Genomic DNA, 23075 nt, shown 5'->3' with positions numbered 1-23075 from the left:
CGGTCAACATGTAATAATTGCGAATATTAATACACTAATTATCAAATCAAGGAGAAGAGAGAATTAATGCAAGCATGCCATGTGGAAGAAAGAAAAATATTAATACACTAATTATCAACATTGATCTTCGTTGAATTTAAATTACATACTTTATTTTATATAGAATTTTCAGACATATTCTAATTAAAACATACCTTAATTGTAAACCAAAAAATAATTGTTAAAACCGAAAATAATTCATTTGATGAAATTAATTTAATATGATAATTAATTGTTTTGTTTTTGACTAAGTGAGAATTAATTGTTAAATGAACAAGAGAAGAGAATCATTTTTAGAATGTCATGTGTACAAATTTCTTTGAAAAAATGGTCCCAAATATTATAATAATAGATTTTAATTTAATTCATTTTCATCTATTTTTCAATTTAATATGTTTATGATATTCAATTCTTTTTTTTTTCAATTATATATGATCACCTAAAATATCATATTTATATATACTATACATAGCATAGTATATTTTTTTTATGTCGTATATAATTCTTCACATTAATAATTTGCTAAATCATCTCAATTTTTTGTTACCAATTTTATCTCCCGTTATATACATCACCTCAATTTCAAATATTTTCTTTTAAATATTTCTTTTTTTTATCGTTGATTCCTTTTCTTTTTACTTATTATCGTTAGAAATCCGCAAACTATTCCCACGTCCGGTCAGAATTTCTTTGAATATGTCCTTGAATTCATTCGAGACGTGAGCAAAACTCAGATTGGAGAAGAATATGGTTCGTGGGTTCCGTTTATTGGAACTCTGTTTCTATTTATTTTTGTTTCGAATTGGTCGGGGGCTCTTTTGCCTTGGAAAATTATAAAGTTACCTCATGGAGAGTTAGCTGCACCCACAAATGATATAAATACTACTGTTGCATTAGCTTTACTTACGTCAGTAGCCTATTTCTATGCGGGTATTTCAAAAAAAGGATTGGCGTATTTTGGTAAATACATCCAACCAACTCCAATACTTTTACCGATTAACATCTTAGAAGATTTCACAAAACCCTTATAGCTTAGTTTTCGACTTTTCGGAAATATATTAGCTGATGAATTAGTAGTTGTTGTTCTTGTTTCGTTAGTACCTTTAGTAGTTCCTATACCTGTTATGTTCCTTGGATTATTTACAAGCGGTATTCAAGCTCTTATTTTTGCTACTTTAGCTGCGGCTTATATAGGTGAATCCATGGAAGGACATCATTAACTAATTATCAAAATAGTCTTTTTTCCTAGTTTAGCCCGCGACAAAGTATGTGTCGCTCATGATAATCTACTTAAGAAAAAAAAGATCAAATTACAAAAGAACAATGAATAGATATATGCTCTTTCATATTTTACACTACCAAACATAAAATATAAATCATGCATGCGTAAATATGATTTGCAATTTGCAAAATTTTACTTTAAATAAATAAACCAAATAAAAAAATTACTCCTCAAAAAAATTTCATGCTTGACAAAATAAATAAATAAATTTTATGAAAAAAAATACTTTGGTTATATTGTTTATTAATTAATTACTATTGTGCTATTATTTTTTTAAAAAAATTAACTTTGTCACACCAACTTTTAAACTACCATTCTTTCATATTCCTTAACTTTTATTTCTTAACTATGACAACTAAATTTATCATACAATCCTTTAAACCTTCATCTTTTCTCATCCCTAACCATTGTGTGTATAAATATATGATTTTGTGCACAAATGCTAAATGTTAATTTGTAGTGCAAATTTAAGTTTTTATCATCATTTTTCCTCAATCAACTATTGGATGACAGCTCTTCAATAGGTTATTCATCTCTTCCCAATTTATTAGTTTCTATATATATAGCAACTTATTAATTATGTTACTCTTACATATTGTGTGAAAATTTTAGACATCTTTATTTTTATTGATATAATGTTTGTTTTCTAACTTTTTTATTTTTTTTTATTTCTTAACGTAGATATGACAATTTTTTCATGTGAATTAGGATAAAAGAATAAAAGAGAGACTTCTATTTTTGTCTTTGTTGCATCTTTGATGCTCAAGAAAGTCGATGAAAAACGAGAATTTATGTGAGTATATATCTTTGAGTGCATTTCCACTATGTTATGTTATTATTCATAATACCATTTTTTTTTTGGTACATTTCATAATACCATATTTATATGTACAATTTTTTTTTTTTTTACAAACTTTTTTTTTTGTTATTCATTTGTAGTAAAGTATCAAACAAGTTTGAAGACAATTTTTACTTACTACCCTACAACAATATCACTTATTTTTTCAAGGAAAATATCACTAAAATTTTTAAAACAACAAAACCATCATTTTAATTGTAACAGCAAAAAAAACCATTTTAACTTTGATATTACCTATTCTTTGTCATATAGCAGTTATTCATTTATATTCAATTAAATTTATCTTTTGAAGTAACCGTGAAAATAAAACCACAAATCCACCTTAATTCATTTGTAAATTAGTTACAATAAGAAAAATGAATGTATGAGAAGATCAAGTTTCTTATAACGATAATAAATCATTAAAAAAATTATGGTAAAAATTACTCTATAAGTATAAATTAGTCTACCAACTCTTACCATTTTATACTAATTATATATGTATTTCTTTTTATTTTGTGTGTTCATTCTCCATTGTTAAATATAACGATTTATATATTAGTAATTGATGGTTATTATTGATTTGCACTAACAATGGTGATGTTAATTGATGAAATATATATATTTCTTGGTAATTTGATGATTATTATTGAATTACACTAACAAATTTTTTCGTAATTATTTAAACAATCCACACTTCAATTACATAAACAAAATTAGACGGAGGTAAACCTCACAAAGAAAAAAAAACCAAAAAAAAAAAGAATTAAGCAATTAAAAAAAGGTAAACTGGACAATCAACTAAAAAATCCTCACAAATAAAAGTTGAAATAAAATTTCACCAAGTAAAAGTTTGAGAGGAAAAAATGTTAATATATCAACACAAAAATTGTATTATTGTTAAATATAAGTTATGTTTAATTACATAGAGTAGAATAAGCGGCTATGTTATTTGGTACATACTTTCAAAGAATGTGATCAAATGATGAAAAAGGAAAAGCTAATATCTATGAATCACATTATATTCTATAATTGAAACTTATTTCAATCTTTCTCACGAGCAATATTGTTAGCAAATCGCCTCTAACTCTTTTTGAAAATAATAAGAAATACACCGTAGTAAAAAAGCAAAGCAACTTACGACTACTCCACTACGATCCATAAAAAGAAAATATGATGCATCTCTTCAAACTTATGAGATATATTAATTTTTCCTTTTATTTATTATTTTATAGGAACACATAAAAATTTTATTTTATACGATTACACTATTAGAATAAAATATGATACATCTCTTCAAACTTATGAGATATTATAAGAGACTTGCTAAAAATTATATTCATTGTGTCCTTAATCTACAATATAAAATCTCATTTTCCTAAACAACTTTCTTATTTTAATATAACAGAATTACAACTAAATCATGTTACTATAATTTAAATATATACGTCATTACACTTATCATAATTATTATTTTTCATTTGTAATAATATATTTTAAGTATGTTTCTAATCAAACTTGCATGCATTCATTTGCAATTTCTTTGGTAGTTAAAATAAACTCCACCAAGTGAAAGTTTGACGTAAAATTTTAAAAGAAGTCAATATAACAGCACTAGAATTTTATTTTCATAAAATATAAGAAAACATAAATTGTATGGAAGATAATAAGTCGTTTTTCTATTTTATACATAATTTCATGGAATATAAGCAAAAGATGAAAAACACAAAACTACCATATATATATATATATATATATATATATATATATATATATATATATATATATATATATATATATATATATATATATATATATATATATATATATATATATATATATATCACATTCTATAAGTTGAGTTTGGTTTTTTCTTTCTCATAAACAATATTTTTAGCAAGGATGACTGCTGCTATAATTCTTATTGAAAAGAATAAAAAATATACCAAAATAAAAAACAAAACAACTTGCGAGTGCACTAACGAGACCCATAAAAAAATTAATTTAAAATTACACAATTAAGGTACAATATAATACATCTTTTCACACTTATAAATAATATAAGAGATCATTTTTTTGACGGAATATTATAAGAGATCATTAAAAACTATATTAATTGTCTTTAAAATATATTTTTGAGCTAAAACATATATAAAAATAAAAAATCAATTATATAAACCAATACGAAATTTCATATTTCTAAATAACCCTCTTATTTTTAATATAAACTAATATTAAACCTATCTATTTCAATATATTTTAAAATATTATCTATCATTTAATTATATATAATGATACTTATCATAATTATTATTTTTCATTTATGAAAATATTTTAAATGTGTATTTTAATCGAGCCCGTGCAACGCACGGGTTTATTTCTAGTATGAAAGAATGGTAGTTTAAAAGTTGGTGTGACAAAGTTAGTTTTTTTTTTTAAAAAAAATAATAGCACAATAGTAATTAATTAATAAACAATATAACTAAAGTATTTTTTTTCATAAAATTTATTTATTTATTTTGTCAAGCATGAAATTTTTTTGAGGAGTAATTTTTTTATTTGATTTATTTATTTAAAGTAAAATTTTGCAAATTGCAAATCATATTTACGCATGCATGATTTATATTTTATGTTTCGTAGTGTAAATATGAAAGAACATATATCTATTTATTGTTCTTTTGTAATTTGATCTTCTTTTTTTTTCTTTTCTTTCTTTCATTATTATTGGGAGCCGTTATTATTGTAACATATAGATAATTACTTTGGAGGATGAATGGACACACAAAATAAATTGTGGGACAAATTTTAAATAGATATGAGAAGCTCTCTAAAGCATTCCACATCATCACAATGCTTGCTTATGGGCAACTCAACATTTGGCACTTATGACTTCCTAACACTAAAAATTGTGAATCTTTTGAAAATAGTTCAAAATATCATGCATAACAATTTTATGTCTCCTAACACAGATGCAATTTTATCTTTTCATTTAACAAAATATTTATAAGCAAAAGTCAACAAAATATTTTGGCCACAAATTCAACTCTATTTAATATATTTTTTCCCAAAAATACCTCTGCACAACTGCTTATACTAAGCATGCACGAAACATTAATGACACATTAGGATCCCCACTTCTACAACTTCACACGTAAATATTCCCACTCCTTACCGTTGGAGGATAATTAACGTTGTTAGTTGTTACACGAGAATTACTCTCACTCCCTATGTTGTATTACTGCTGGCATAAAAACATATTCAATAGAAATATCACATGAAATTAAGACAAAAAAACTTCTCTTTAATAAATGTATAAAAAAGGAATTTTGGCATACAAAATAGGCTTGAAGTGTGTGTGTGTGTGTGTATATATATATATCACTAGTGCAGAAAGGAGATTTAACTACTGGCCAAACAGACTTTCCACTACTGGCCGTGGCCAGTAGTAAATGCGGCCGACGTTGTATGTCCACACTTTCCACGTCGGGTCTTTTAATACCCGTCGTGGTATCCTAATTTCTTCTGTAATTATTATTTAAAATTATGGGGATTCCACGTCGGTTTTTACAAATACCCGTAGTGGTATGTATGAGATTCCACGTCGGTTATAACGAATACCAGTAGTGGTATGTATGGTTTCAAATTTTTTTAATATAAATCATGGGGATTCCACTACGGGTATTTACAAATATCCGTAGTGGTATGTATGGTTTCCAGTTTTTTTTTTTTAAGAATTGGGGATTCCACTACGGGTCATTACTTTTACCCGTAGTGGTATGTGTAGTTTTCACTACTGATTGTTATAAATATCAGTAGTGGTATGTTAGTTTTATTTTTTTTTTTTCTCGTTTTTTTGTAGCTTCCTGTGCCTACAGACAGTCTAACAGTTTAGAAGAGAGACCCAAAATATGATCAAATGACCTAACTAAAGAGCCTCAGAATTGCATCCAGTGCATCATCAATTAGGGGAAAATCTCATTCATCATTTGTAAGTACTTAAAGCAAACAAACCTTTTGACATCACCACAAGAGAGCTCCCATTAGTAACTCCAGCAATAGAAGTAATGTAATAATTCTTCTCCCACTGCTCCATGATCCATTCCTAGAAAGAAAAAGAATTGCATGGGTAAGGTTCGGCAATTGAAAAACAGGTTACAAACAAAGCATTTGAAATGCACTGATGTAAATCATATAATTTAACCTTGTGTAAGAAAAAAGGTGACAACTTGTAAACTTGATTTGTAAAACCAGTTCCTGCATCCATGATAAGTGCCCAGAGATTGGAACAAGAAGCCACACAACTAATAAGAAGGCCATCTGCAATCCCTCGCTCTACATGTTGCGCTAATCTTCCATCCGCTACATTGTAATGATACCTAATAGTACAGCCATTTTTCAGTATAACCACAATATCATGATGATAATAAAACACCCAAACAGCAGATATTTTGCCTTCAAGGCATAACTCATTTGTTTGTGACATCCCATGTAAAATAAACAAACACAAGGAATATAAAAAATTACAAAGAATGATAAGTTATGTACTCGCTGGCTTATCAGATGGTTAAAATTTGTATTATTAATATTGCTCAAATAAAGGAAACAACTGCATAAAGTGATTGCATGTCTACCTTTGCTTCATTGGCATTCTTGCATTGTAAATTGATATCCATTGTGTAGCAGGAACCCCTAAACGAACCTTCTTTTTAGGCTGTGAATCATCTTCTTCCTCAATATTCAATCTACCTCTCTTTTGCCCAACCTAATAAATTTTGATTGGGGAAACAAAGGATAATATTGAATACAATGACACGATGATAATAAAATAGAGCCAACACAAGATCTCTAAAATAACACCATGTCATTACCTTTTGAGCACCTTCAGTATTAATTGGCCGCAAGCAGGATTTGGACCAAGCACACTATCAAATAAGGATATCAGCTTGGAATAGTTAGGTTCTTCGTCGAATTTCATGTTCACTACAAACTCAAGAAAATGTCTGAAAGGAGCAGGGCAGAAGCAGCATAGCATCTCAGGAGATGTTCCCATCTTCTTTTTGCAAACAAGATAGGACTTGTTATCTCCCTAACAAAGAAATTAAAAACAGATTAAAACTTGGCTCAAAAAAAAAAAAAAACAGATTAAAACTAAATACGTAAAGGAATCCAAATGCCACACTAGCAGTTCTTCCCAGATGAGCATGAACACTTGCATACCGAACAGTTCCTCTACAGAAATAAAAAATAAATAAACTCTCAAGAAGCTTGATAATCATCTAGGAGAAAAATGGAAAAAGATGCGGTAGAATTTAAGAATAGAAGGGTTTAAAGAAAGGAGAGGGGGGGGGGGAAGAAACCTGAACATATCAGGGCGTTGATCATATTCAACATGCTGCCCAGTGGAGGTGTCTCTCCACTTTGTTGCTGAAAAACAAATCCTCATAAGATTAAAAAGAAAAGGGCCAGTTAGAACAAAACATCTCATCCTTCAAATTCAAACTACTCACCTAATCCAAGGTCAACAAGAAACAATTTCTTCTCTTGTGCTGTACCTGGCTGACCTAGTAAAAAGTTCTCTGGTTTTACATCTCCATGCACATATCTATAATGCACAATAGAAATATTTAGAAACCAGGGAACTCAACTAAACAATAATAAATAACAAACTAAAGGCTGAATACAAACATGCTGTATCTAACATACCCCCTTGAGTGCATCTTGTCCAAGATCGACAATGACTCGACAGCAAACATGCAACCATATCTGCAGACATCCTACATATTCAAAAGACAAGCAATAAATTAAATCATAAAAAGAAATCATTAACAGAATGTTAAGGAAAAAACAAGGAATAGACTAGTCATTGGTTCAATGTCAAAAATAAAATGGAAAAATAAGAAAGAGGACGGCCAAAAGTAGAAGGCAGGCACAAATATAACATTCATGAAGGAAAATACATAATTAATGCAAATAAGAATTGAAACAGAATACATTATTTTTTATATATACACAGTCATAGTTAAATTTGTGACTCAAACAAAAAGTGGTCATTTGGCAGCATCTTCTCACTTTTTTTTTTTTTTTGAATAAGCAAATTTTATTAAGGTGAAATCTTTGCACAAGGAGTACAACAGAAATCCCTAAAAGAAAGGTACAGAGGGAGAACACAAAAGCAGGAGAAAAAATAGGTCAACACAGTTATAAACTGTTGAGCCTAGAAACAAGAAAAGAAAAAACAGATACAAAAAAAGCATGCTCCCTGCTAAAAACCAACTCTTCCTCATCTCAACAAGCATAGAGTTGGAGCTTGATTCCATTCATAAAACAGACAAGAGAGAGTTTGAGACCTTGCAATCCACCATTTCCACGAGCTAATTTTTACTTCCTCCACTAGTCCTATAACATCAGTAATTCCATTCTCAAACACAATCTTGTTTCTATGTCTCCACAAAGCCCAAATGACTGCCTGCCAAATCATAATCAAACCTTTGCGCATCTGTTTTCTACCTTGGACATCAGCAAGAAAATTTAACAGAGACATCAAATTATGTGGTAAATAAAACTCCATACCAAGCCAACTTAAAACTCTGCCCCAAACTTGAATTGCAACATCACAGTATAATAAAAGATGCTCCACCGTCTCTAACCCAATTCCACACATTACACAAGCACATTCCCCCTCATTCTGAATGATTTTTCTAAGAAAAAGGTTATCTTTTGTAGGAATTCTGTTGTGCAACACCATCCACGAGAAACCTTCCACCTTAGACGGTGCCGAAGTCTTCCAGATTGCTTTAAACATTGCAGCCTGTTCCCCAACTATTGTCATTCCTGTTAAGAACTTGTTTGCCAGCAAAACATAAGCAGCATCTTCTCACTAAGCAACATATCATACTCATTGAACAAAGAATCACTTATAAAAAAGAGCTTCTTCCATTCCCATTTTCCCATAGTTTATGCTTTTCCCTCTTAGCTTTTGGAGCTTCTGTACTTTCATCAAAACCACGTTCATCATAAGAATATTTTTGTTTCACTTATGTGGTTTTATATATTTTTGTTTCACTGTGTATATGAATTCTTATTCTAAACTGCACAAACCATTAATTCAAACTCAACCTCCTAAAATGCCTTACTTGTAACAACACTCTTTAACCAATAAGCAAAATCAATACCCATTCCTCCCAACAAGAGGATTACCCTCAAACACACCAAAAAACGCATGGCACAGCAGAAGAAGCAGAACAACACACAAAGGGCCACAGGTCTCTCGTATTTGAATGAAAATAAAAGACAAAAAGTGTGAAAAAACGCACCTTGAGGAACTAAACACCAACCCAACTCTTTCTATCCAAACAAATCGAGCAGAAGCAACCCAACTCCACTGGTAACCTAATAAACCAAATTGAAGAAAAAAATTTAAAATATGAATTGAATTTAGGTTATAAAAAAATGAAGAATAGAGAGAAAAAGGGATTGTTACCGCAGATTGAAGCTTGTTACCGCAGATTGAAGCAAATTTGGAGAATGATAAAGGGGTCGCCGTCTAGGGTTTGGAGAATGATTGAAGAAATTAGGGACGATGGCGATTTGGGAAGAAATTGGGAAGAAATTTGGGAACGATGAAGAATGAGAATGAAGAATGAAGAAATTAGGGACGACATACGGTGTGTTCTCGCGTTCGCGTAGGAAGAATTTGGGAACAATAAGAATGAAGAAGAGAATGAACAAATTAATTAATTAATGAACACTAATAGGGATTCCACTACGGGTGAATACCAAAACAGTAGTGAAATCCAATTAAAACAAATTTTAATGTAATTACAACATTGCCACCGTGTCTACTTTTCACTACTGATTTAAGAAAACCAGTAGTGAAATCCCTTGTCTATGAACTTTTCACTACCGGTATTAAAATATCAGTAGTGGAATCCTTTGGTCAAATGTATTTCACTACTGGTATTCACATACCAGTAGTGGAATCTCTAAACCAAAAGTCATTTTTCTACTAGTGTATATATATATATATATATATATATATATATATATATATATATATATATATATGTGAGTCAGGATCAAATGACACCAACTAGTTTGACACCTAATGCTATACCTCTTAATAACGTTTTAACCGGTATAAATTTTATAAAACACACTGTTGAATTTAAAGTTTATATCATATAGATCATTTGTGTAAAACTTCAGTTAAATCCAAAATCATTTGATATGTTATTGAGATACATCAAAATTAACGGTTTGCGTCTTTTTTTATATGTCGTTAATCTTTATGTGTCGCAATAGCATATCAAATAATTTTGGATTTGTCTGAAATTTTATACAAATGATCTATATGATATAAACTTTAAATTCAATGGTGAATTTTATAAAATTTATATCGATTAAAACGTTATCGAGATGTGTAACATTTAATGTCAAACTAGTTTGCGACATATTTAGTGTCAATGTTATTTTTGTATTTTAAAGTGTGTTTGGATGTCTCTTCTAAAATTGATTGTCTTTCGAAAGCAATTCTAGGACAAGTCACAAATCCTAACTTCCGCGAAGAATTTAAGTTTACTTCACATTCTAATTTTGTGTTGGCTTTAAAATGTGGACCACCAGACTACTCAACACAGGTTGTAAAAGCATAACGTACGTAGCAACTAAATGTGGCTTCTGCAACAAAATGAATCAACTTACCATCGTTACCGGTGTAAAAAAAAACTTAGTGTCATAACTTAAAAAGCAATTAAATTTTTAGATACTCAAAAAAGAACCAAAATTAATCTACTTCCTTCGTCCCATTTTATAAGATTTTCTTTGACTAAATACATTATTCATATGTCTTGTTTTGACTGCATTTTCTAAAAATATATAAATGTAAATATTATCATATAAGATCTTATTTGATTTATTTTAATGTATATTTTTAAAATATCAAATTTCTATAATTATTACTAATAAAAAATTAAAAATATTAGTAATCAAAAATATATATTGACATACATGTCATGGTTAAAAAGTTCGGAAGAAATATAACCTAAAGTAATATTGTTGAAATTGTAGAAACATAGTTTAATTGAGTAAAGATAAAAATTCAATTTCTTTTTTCTACCAAAAAAAAAAAAAATTCAATTTCTTTGTGTATTATGTGCTGTCAATTTGTGGAATAATGATGGTACGAAACGTGGCTATATTTACATCCATCAAACAAAAAAGTGTCATCTTATTTACAACACTCTGTGGGATGAAACGTGTCGATACCCTGATGGATAAACAAGTTTTACATGCTAACGAATCATTACTATGCTACGAAGTGAACTGGCCAATGAGGTGTGGAAACATGGCGAACTGTACTAGGTCTAGGAGTGGATCCAAACGATAATAAACGTCCTTGTCCTACTCCTATATATGTAGGCTAATAGCATTAATTTATGAAAAGGAGAAGAAAATTGAAATCTAGTACTAGTAGATTTGATTGATCTGACTTACTATCCGTGAGAGATGGGAGCCACAACACCACATAGGCACAAACAAACGACGAAAATGCTATGTCTCCTGGGCATTAGTTAAGAATATTAAAATATAAATTTTGTTTTAAAATATGTGTATTTAATTTATTAAAAGTATAAAAAATTATCTTTTTAATATAAATTTTATTTTTTATTTCATTTTTTAGTATGTTTAATAAATGTCCCGCTCCGAGGTACTGTTTAGCATGACCCAACAAATAAATACAAGCAGAGTATGATTATCTATACTACTTTCTCCGATTTCAAATATTAATAAAATTCTAATGTTAGATTCATTAAATGATTTATGTATTTAATCAAAAATATAAATCAAATATATAATTTATTTAATAAACTTAAAAAAAAAAACACTTTGTTTATATTTAAAACCAGAAAAAATAACATTTATTTTCATGCACAATTTTGTTTTGTGAACCAGAGCTACACCAGCGTCATCTCCTAGTAAGCAAGCATAGGGTACCATGATTCAAATATCCTAATAAGTGCCTCAACCATGAAAGAAAATACTAGTAAATAGTATCACTTCAAACAAAATTCAATTATTACTCTTTTTGACAGTAAAAAAAAATATTTAAAAAAAAAACAGTAATAATTTTTAAGAATTTTTTTTTAAAAAAATATATATAATTTTTTAAAAAATACTTTTTATTTTTAAAAAAATATTAATTGACATGAATTTTTAAAAATAAATATAAATTTAATGTATTTCCATGTGTGCATGCCACGTCAGCAAAGATGCATAGTAAGATGCCTACTTGTCCATCTAGGGGGCAAAATGAAAAAATCTTGACATTGTAGGGTGGTAAACAGAAAAAAAAATTCGCGCAGGAGTATACGAAAAATCCATAATTTTGCAGGGGGTAAATAGGCATTTACCCTTTATAATATAATGTAAACACAATGTAAGTATATGTAAACAGAGATATAAACTTTAGGACGAGGTTACTAACAATTTGTTTTATATTTTTATGAGTCAATTTTTTTTTTATTTATTAAAATGATATGATATTTTATACTATAGTACCATACTATACCCTACCCGTTGTCATCCCTAGTTGTGGGGATTGAACCGTGATCATCCCTATCAAATTCAACGCTAATCATCACTGAATCCTCTAACGATGAGTTCCTAGACTTCTATTACTAATATATTAAAATCGATTACCGCCAAAGTTACTAATTTATCCCTATTACTTTTAACCACGTTGCAAGTTTATATCATTCGATGTAATTTTTCTAATTTTTTTTTAAAAAAATATATATAAAAAGAACATGAGATAAATACAACAAAAAATATAGAAAGAATACGGTGAGTAAAAAAAAAAAATTAGGAATCTATGCATAAAAATAGGAAAAAAAAATAATAAAAAAAGTATAAAGAATTTAGTCAATGAAGATAAATTATGGAAAGAATATAGAAAGAAAAAAAAAATAGAAACATAACAATAACTATATTAAAAGAAAAACATAAAAATATTTTTTATCAAAAATATAATAAAATAAAAAATATTACTATCAGGTTTACTACTAATTATTAATAATAAAAAATAAAGTAATTTCTTAAGAAAGTAAACTAGGCTACCCAAATTGGCACAAGAGAGAATCGAACCTGAAAGCTTAAGGAAGAACACATCCCAGGTTACAAGTCAATATCACTAGAACAACCCAAGTGGGTTAAAATATAAAGTAAATTATTTCTTAAATTTACTAAATTATCTAGATATTCCTAATAAAATTTCTAATTTTCAATTAAAAAACACAGACGAAACCATTATTTGTCGGTTTGTCACTGAAACATAAAAAATATGATAAATAAGTTTTACTAAAAATAACACAATAGTTTCACTTATATTTAACAATATTTTATAACAAATTTAAATATTTTATTTTAAATAAATTTTCTACATTAATATAATGATAAACTTAAATATCGAATTAAAGTCGATGGTTTATAAACATAATTAAATTTACTTAAAAAAAACAAACTTAATTAAATTTCAGTTTTCACATTAACAATGTGTAAAAAAAGGAAGGTTTCACATTAAGACAATAATAAACAGAATTAAATCCTAATTAATACCTCATGAAGATTCATGAAAGATATGAGTCATACGACGTCGTATCCAGTCGTGAAAACACAAGCCCGAGAAAATCGAGAGTTTCGACTTCACCTCTGCACACTTCACTGAACTTCACTGTCGTTATTTCTTCACTCTTTCCATTTATACCCTCACCGTCATGTAGAAAAGAAGCTCTTTTTTCTTCTTCAGAATCCAATTTTTCTTAATTTTTCTGCTTTAATTTCACAGGTAACTCTTAACACCTTCCAAAATTCAATTTTTAAGAAACCACTGGGCGCAATAAAACCTAGCAAAAATTTTACTTGAGATAAAATTTCACCAAGTAAAAGTTTGAGAGGAAAAAAAGTTAATATATCAACACAAAAATTGTATTATTGTTAAATATAAGTTATGTTTAATTACGTAGAGTAGAATAAGATCGCAGCTATGTTATTTGGTACATACTTTCAAAGAATGTGATCAAATGATGAAAAAGGAAAAACTAATATCTATGAATCACATTATATTCTATAATTAAAACTTATTTCAATCTTTCTCACGAACAATATTGTTAGCAAATCGCCTCTAACTCTTTTTGAAAATAATAAGAAATACACCGTAGTAAAAAAACAAAGCAACGTACGACTGCTCCACTACGATCCATAAAAGGAAAAGATGATGCATCTCTTCAAACTTATGAGATATATTAGTTTTTCCTTTTATTTATTATTTTATACGAACACACTTAAATTTTTAATTTTATTTTATACGATTACACTATTAGAATAAAATATGACACATCTCTTCAAACTTATGAAATATTATAAGAGACTCGCTAAAAATTATATTCATTGTGTCCTTAATCTACAATATAAAATCTCATTTTCCTAAACAATTTTCTTATTTTTAATATAACAAAATTACAACTAAATCATGTTACTATAATTTAAATATATATGTCATTATACTTATCATAATTATTATTTTTCATTTGTAATAATATATTTTAAGTATGTTCTAATCAAACATGCATGCATTCATTTGCAATTTCTTTGGTAGTTAAAATAAACTCCACCAAGTGAAAGTTTGACGTAAAATTTTAAAAGAAGTCAATATATCAGCACAAGAATTTTATTTTCATAAAATATAAGAAAACATAAATTTGATGGAAGATATTGTTAGCAAACCGCCTCTAACTCTTTTTGTAAATAATAAGAAATACACCGTAGTAAAAAAGCAAAGCAACTTACGACTGGTCCACTACGTTCCATAAAAAGAAAATATGATGCATCTCTTCAAACTTATGAGATATATTAGTTTTTCCTTTTATTTATTATTTTATACGAACACACTTAAATTTTTAATTTTATTTTATACGATTACACTATTAGAATAAAATATGATACATCTCTTCAAACTTATGAGATATTATAAGAGACTCGCTAAAAATTATATTCATTGTGTCCTTAATCTACAATATAAAATCTCATTTTCCTAAACAACTTTCTTATTTTTAATATAATAGAATACAACTAAATCATCATGTTACTATAATTTAAATATATATGTCATTATACTTATCGTAATTATTATTTTTCATTTGTAATAATATATTTTAAGTATGTTGTAATCAAACCTGCATGCATTCATCTGCAATTTCTTTGGTAGTTAAAATAAACTCCACCAAGTGAAAGTTTGACGTAAAATTTTAAAAGAAGTCAATATATCAGCACAAGAATTTTATTTTCATAAAAAACATAAATTGCTATTTTATACATAATTTCATGGAATATAAGCAAAAGATGAAAAAGACAAAACTACATATATATATATATATATATATATATATATATATATATATATATCACATTCTATAAGTTGAGTTTGGTTTTTTCTTTCTCATAAACAATACTTTTAGCAAGGATGACTGATGCTATAATTCTTATTGAAAAAAATAAAAAATATACCAAAATAAAAAAATAAAACAACTTGCGAGTGCAATAATGAGACCCATAAAAAAATTAAATTAAAATTACGCAATTAAGATACAATATAATACATCTTTTCACACTTATAAATATTATAAGAGATCATTTTTTTGACGGAATATTATAAGAGATCATTAAAAACTATATTAATTGTCTTTAAAATATATTTTTGAGCAAAAATATATATAAAAATAAAAAATCAATTATATAAACCAATACAAAATTTCATATTTCTAAATAACCCTCTTATTTTTAATATAAATTAATATTAAACCTATCTATTTCACTATATTTTAAAATATTATCAATCATTTAATTATATATAATGATACTTATCATAATTATTATTTTTCATTTATGAAAATATTTTAAGTGTGTATTTTAATCGAGCCAGTAATTAAATTTTGGGTTGATATATTTTCCTGAAAATCGAGACTAATAAAACCGGGATAAAATTTCACCAAGTGAATAATTGATAAGAAACTTCAAGAGAACGAGAGGGAGGTAAGTAGATAAGTTATTTGGCATATTAAATTATATAGAAGGGAGTAAGCAGTAACGTTGCTATTTGATAGGTAATTTTCAGAACACGAGATCACGTGATAAAAAATGTCAAAACCACCATACTTCTTAGTTCAACATTACTCATGAGCAATATTTTCACCAAGTATAAGTATGTATGACCTCCAACTCTTATTGAAAATAAATAAATAAGGGATACATTAAAAATAAAAAAGCAAAGTGATTTGTGACTAAAATTGCAACTCATATAATGAAAACTAAGATTTTATACGATGACACAATTAAAACAAAATATGATACATCATTTCAATAAAAATTATTTTAATTCTGAACAACTTTTTTTGTTTTTACACATATGAAATTGAATGTGTGATTATACTTATCACAATTATTATTTTTAATTTATAAAAATATTTTAATTATGTATTTTAATCGAACTCGTACAACGCACGGGTTTATCCCTAGTTATATATAAATGGATAACAAATTATGATGATTAACACATCAACTATATCTCACTAAATACTAACTATATACTTTAGAGAGATTAATTTCGGGAGTGGTTATGATGCATAAGCTTTTTCCTTATACACCTTGCATAATTAATGAAAATTGCTTAATGCACCCCCCAAATTGCTTAGCCCCCATATACTTAGTGCACCCCCCAGATTTTCTCGTGCGCCCCCAATTTTTTCTCACACACCCCCCAAATTTTCACCAAGTATAAGTATGTATGACCTCCAACTCTTATTGAAAATAAATAAATAAGGGATACATTAAAAATAAAAAAGCAAAGTGATTTGTGACTAAAATTGCAACTCATATAATGAAAACTAAGATTTTATACGATGACACAATTAAAACAAAATATGATACATCATTTCAATAAAAATTATTTTAATTCTGAACAACTTTTTTTGTTTTTACACATATGAAATTGAATGTGTGATTATACTTATCACAATTATTATTTTTAATTTATAAAAATATTTTAATTATGTATTTTAATCGAACCCGTGCAACGCACGGGTTTATCCCTAGTTATATATAAATGGATAACAAATTATGATGATTAACACATCAACTATATCTCACTAAATACTAACTATATACTTTAGAGAGATTAATTTCGGGAGTGGTTATGATGCATAAGTTTTTTCCTTATACACCTTGCATAATTAATGAAAATTGCTTAATGCACCCCCCAAATTGCTTAGCCCCCATATACTTAGTGCACCCCCCAGATTTTCTCGTGCGCCCCCAATTTTTTCTCACACACCCCCTAAATTTTCTCGCGCGCCCCCCAAAATCATTTTTGTTGTGGAATGGTTTCATATTAGATGTACTTATAATGCAAAAATCATTTTTACCGTCGAATGGTTTTAAAGAGTTGTAATCCAAAACAATTCTGCTTGTGGAATGGTTTTATGTGTTATTTATGTTGGGGGTGGGGGCGCGTAAAGCAATTTGGGGGGCGCGCTAAATAAACTGGGGGGGCGATAAGCAATCTGGGCGGTGCGTTAAACAATATGGGGGGCACATTAAGCAAACTGGGGGTGTACTAAGCAATCTGGGTACTTATGCATGGTGTGCTTAAGCCTTGCTTATGCACCATAACTTATGCCAAATCTATACATCTAAAATGTGACCCGAATCCGAATGAGTAACATATTTTGAGTCAAACGTCATATATTCATCCAAAACTTTAAGACAATAGGTTAATGAATTATATCTTATAAAGCTCTGATACCATTTGATGGGGAGTCCGAGGAAGTTCGGGAGAACCAACGGTTCAAATGTTTTAGGACCACAAGAGAAGGAGATGTCATATCTCCATATAAAATCTTAACACATTAAGTTAATGAGTCATTTATCTTATAAATCAAACATTCTTCTCATTCATCATCGATGTGAGACTTAACTGCTTACACTTAAAATCCAACGCAATGTTCTTGTGGTTACTAACTAAAATGTACCTATAGAACTGTTTCATGATTTGATTATTAATAATATTAATTACTTATTTTATTATAAAAGATTTACGATCGAATGTGCACATAATTTTTTTAGGTGACAGTATATATCAAATAAAAAACTCTTATTAAAATATTACAACATTAATGTTATATTTTAAAAAGACCTTTCTTGCAAGTCTATATTCTAGAATATTTTAATTCTTATGAGATTTTGTTTCTCAAATTAATGAGATGACAATATAGTAACAAGTAGCAACCATCCATCATCCACATAGTCATACAATTTGATAAAGGGAACAGTTAGCAATAGTATAAAAATGGAAAAATAATCATGGTGGTAGTTGTGAAATGATGAAAACCAATACTGAATAACTTGACAAAATGAATCTACTAAATGCTACCAATGCAATATCACACATTATTTCTCAAGCTCAGCAATTTCAATCACACATTTTTATTAATTTTTTTAAATAGTTTTCCAAAAACACAAGCCACATTCATGCACAGTACATGTCTCTCATAAGTCATTTTTTTAATGAATTAGAAAAAATGTATCACGCACGAAATGATATGGTACATACAAATTGAGGGTTTGTCCTTATTCTTTGTGCGAGTGTGTGCATGCCAGGGATGAATATTGAATGACACATAGTAGTGGATGTATTGAATAAAAGCAAAGCAATGGTCTTGGAACCATGATTTTCCCCACACCCATTCTGCATCTGTAAGCAATAGAAGTGAGCATATAAAAAACGGTCAAACTTGCTGACCATCTTGGGCTTGCTGATGTTTCAGAGTCAAAGGTTCTAGCTTGCTAGTCTTCCCATCACTGTTACCTAAGCTAGCTCAAGACACAATACAAAAGATAAAAGGCTTAATTAGTAAAAGGAGAATGTTAACATGTGCATATATGACACATGTTAAGGAAGCAAAAATAGAAATTATGTTTTAAAATTTGTGCATTTTAACTTTTCAAGTATTAAATGTTTTGTATCATTAAATGTTAAATTTCTATATTAAGATACTTTATCATATGCCCTATATGCACATATTAACATGACCCTTAGTAAAATGGTCCCTTAAAGACACACTACTAGAAAACTCGGCTTTAGCGACCGATTTAGCGACCGATTTTCATCAAAATCGGTCTCTAAATCCACTAGCGACCGATTTTGCGACCAGAAAAAATCAGTATCAACGACCCTGGTCGCTACTCCATTGTGACCAACCTAGCGACCGATTTAGTAGCGACTGAAGTAGTGACCGATTATAGAGACCAAAATAGCGACCGAACTTAGAGACTAGGTTAGAGACCGAGTTTGCGACGATCTATGCGATGCAATGGCCGACACTATAGCGACTAATTTAGAGACTGATACCAGCGACTGAGTTAGCCACTGATTATAGCGACTGAATTTGCGACCGACTTGTTTAATTTTTAAAAAAATTCAGTCACTAAATCGGTCACTAATTTTGATTTTTTTAAAAAAAAAATTGTAGTCCCCTATAATATATATAAATATAACTAAACATATTAGTAAATTAAATCCTTATAAAAATCAAGAATCACACAATTGGTAACATAGGAATGGTCAATACAATACAGACAAACATAAATTATATCTATATACAGCTTAGTTTTTTTCATTCTAATACACTAGGTAACTTTATAAGAGACTCCAGCTTATTTTTTTTCATTCTAATACACTTTGTAACTCTATAAGAGACTCCAACACCTCCTAGCTTCCTTTCATCCAGCAGAAAGTTTATCCATTATTGTATCATGTGGTGGAGACACTCCAAACAAGAAGGCTCTTTGACCAAATAAACCAAAAAGTACCTAGTACCTGCAGCAAAACAATTCCAACAAGTACCTGCAAACACTCCTCAGTTATGTAATGAAAACCGCAATATTAAATAGAAGTCATATGATATTGTAGATGAAGAAACCAAGTTATAGCTATCACCATTAAGGAATAATATGTTGAGCATATAATCAGGACAAGAATCTTCTAGTAAACAAAACATATTTACCATGAAATCTTCCAGTAACAAAACATAATCCGGACAAGAATCTTCTTAGCAACCGCTCCATGCTTCCTGCGACATAACATTCACAAGAAAACTCTGTCCTTCAAATTCTAATTCAAACATATAGAAAAAAGAAGAAAAAAAAAACTTGAGCACATCATTCTTTTAAACTATCAATTGCTTCAAATTCTAATTCAGCTATATGCTGCTACAACTGCAAATTTCCATTTAAACTTGGGGATAAGTAAACAGAAAGTGTGTTCTAGTTCAAAATAGAACAAAATTGCAAATACACCAAATCAGTGAATTGAACATACCTTTTCACTAAGCAGAATTCTCCTAGTCAATTTAAAGTACCAACAACAATTAATTAAGTTCTTATCAATCACAATCGTTAAAAATTGAAAGATCATTCTTACAGCTTGTTGAATAGTCTTGAGAAATCCTGAAGAATCACTAACACGTACTCAACTGCTCAGTTGAGGCTGCAACCTCATCAATTGCTGCCTCTGTCAAGAGTGATAAATTGATTGTAAGAACCCAAACAGTTAAGAACCATACAAAAAACAAAGCATCTAGAGGATAAAGCCTCACATTGAATGAAAGTGCAAGTGTTGAACAACATATAAGTGATGAATGATCCAACAAAAAATACACTTAAAACTGACTCAGACCACATGTGAATAGATCATATGAGCTAGTGAATTGATTCATTCTTCAAAATCTGCTTGAGTCGATTCGATGAATCAATTCATAGAGAACAAGTTTTTTCCTAACTTCCATGAATCATTTTGAGAAGTTTGATGAATCAATAAACAGAAAAAACCACTTGTTATCATTCCAAGGTATTATGTAGTCTAGTGCTATCCAAAAGAAATTTAACGCATTTTCATCAAGTGGTATATATTTGAGAGTTTTAAAAAAATTGAAAGTAGCATGCATGATTCCAAACACAGCAAAATAGAACACAACCTAGTCAAATAATACAGAATATTCAATTAAATCATAAGTACCTCCTTTAGAAGCAGAATATTCAAACACATGACCTAGAAATTCTCCTCCAATACATTCACATGGGAATGGAATGTTGATTCTAAAATATGAAAAAAGTTATCATTACTGAATATACTATGTCACTATTATAGGTGTATTGTTAACAATTTTTATTGCATAAAGGATGTTATATTTGAGAGTTCAACTAAAGGCATGAAAACTTTGATTCTACTATGAAAATAACACAATGCAGAAACATAATGAACAATAGGAACCTATTTTTGAGCTTCATTGAATCAATAGGAACCACATGCTATACATTCTCGCTCCGTATCCACTGCACACGACTTTTCGTTTTCCATCTCTCAAAGACCTTCATGTCAATTATCTTCGTGTTCTGCAACTTCTCTCTTTCTGAAACAATTAACATCCACTTAATTTTTTACTTTTAATTTCATCTATAACTCCAAATTGCTGTAATATTTCCGCCCCTTTTATCCAAACTGCGTTTTCTTTTAAAAATAGGAGCAATAGTAATTGTTTGAGTCTTGAGCAAGAACTATAACGGCGGTGGATCTTGATAATACATGAGACCATGATTTGGGCAACCACAAATTTTCTAATTAAATCTGAAGCAACAAGTTTAAAACTACAAACCCATTTATAGTTGGTTATCTCAATCAAAGAACCCTTTTTCTACAAACCCATTTAGAAGGTCATTCATACAATTATATACTTATTTTGATACACAATACAACACCAAATTTGGCCCCTCATCGTATCAGCAACAATTAAAGAAGTTTATTCATAATTCTCATTAAAAATAGAACAATCACTTAGACACATTATAACACTAATCAGCCAACGTACTGCCAATATTAAACTTAAATAAAACATAAATTTAAATACCATAAAAAGACAAGGAAACAAAGAAGCTTCATGCTTAAGTGTCTAAAGACTTAAAGTATCTAAATGTTGAAATTCAAATGAAATAGAGGGAAAAAAAATGAAGACAAATATCAAAATAGAAATAAACAAATCAGATGCGTTTGGGGGTAAAATCAAGTTCAATTCGGTGGAAAAATTACATAAACAGAGATGAGAAAGGGTATATGAAAGAAAAACATGTTGATGGCGGGCGTTTACCGGGATGACGATGTTCTCTGCGACGGCGAAGTAATATACGACTATGGCGATTACCCATCGCATCAAAAAGAAGAAGAAAGAAGATGAAGATGAAGAAATTAGGGATCATAGAAAAAAGAGATTTTTGCAGAAGATAGCGATGTCAACGTAGAAACCCTAAAGTAGGGTTACTTCTCTCACCTCGATTTGGGAAGGAAACTGAAAGCTGGAAACTCGATTGGATAACAAAACTGGAAGAAACGCTAGCTCGATTTGTGTATGGAGAACGAGAGCTGGAAGTGAAACTGGAACGAATAGGGTTTCTATGTTGCTTTCCTTTCTTGCGGTGGGTTTCAAAGTTTGGGAGGAATTTTCTAAAATATTAGGCCTGATTTTTTAATTGACATAAAATAAATAAGTGCAATATTTTCACGTTTAAGTTAATCGTATTTTTTTTGTCAAAAAAAAGTTAATCGTATTTTAAATTTAGTGATTTAGAAAGAAAAAAAAAAAAAACAGTTGCGTCAGATCGGCTGTCGCTAATAATAATCGGTCTCCAATTCGGTCTCTATAATCACTTAGCGACCGATTTAGCGACCGGATATTTTTGGACTTTGGCTCTCAAAATTTTGGTCTCTAATTCGGTCTCTATAACTACTTAGCGACCGATTTAGCGACCAATGTTTTT

At 29.0% G+C, this 23075-nt stretch overlaps 1 long non-coding RNA gene and 2 pseudogenes across 4 annotated transcripts; 1 reads left to right on the top strand and 2 right to left on the bottom strand.

Moving 5' to 3' along the window:
• The first annotated feature begins 680 nt into the window (after nt 1-680).
• Nucleotides 681-1343, top strand: LOC123887165 (annotated as a pseudogene).
• A 4646-nt stretch (nt 1344-5989) lies between these two features.
• Nucleotides 5990-8988, bottom strand: LOC123886007 (annotated as a pseudogene).
• A 10784-nt stretch (nt 8989-19772) lies between these two features.
• LOC123887164 lies at nt 19773-22772 on the bottom strand. 4 transcript variants are annotated; one of them, XR_006801379.1, is made up of 5 exons: nt 22589-22772; nt 21538-21676; nt 20587-20778; nt 20273-20338; nt 19773-20112 (listed from the first exon to the last, which is right to left on the bottom strand). It is a non-coding gene; the product is annotated as an uncharacterized LOC123887164 (long non-coding RNA). The 4 variants fall into 4 exon arrangements; XR_006801380.1 differs by having other exon boundaries at nt 20689-20778; XR_006801381.1 differs by lacking the exons at nt 19773-20112; nt 20273-20338 and adding an exon at nt 21283-21362 and having other exon boundaries at nt 20346-20778.
• Nucleotides 22773-23075: the final 303 nt, after the last annotated feature.

This window comes from Trifolium pratense, linkage group LG5, assembly GCF_020283565.1.
Source record: "Trifolium pratense cultivar HEN17-A07 linkage group LG5, ARS_RC_1.1, whole genome shotgun sequence".
In the NCBI taxonomy this organism is placed as follows: Eukaryota; Viridiplantae; Streptophyta; class Magnoliopsida; order Fabales; family Fabaceae; genus Trifolium; species Trifolium pratense.
The sequence above is the reverse complement of the archived record's forward strand: the minus strand, read 5'-3'. Positions and strand labels throughout refer to the sequence as shown.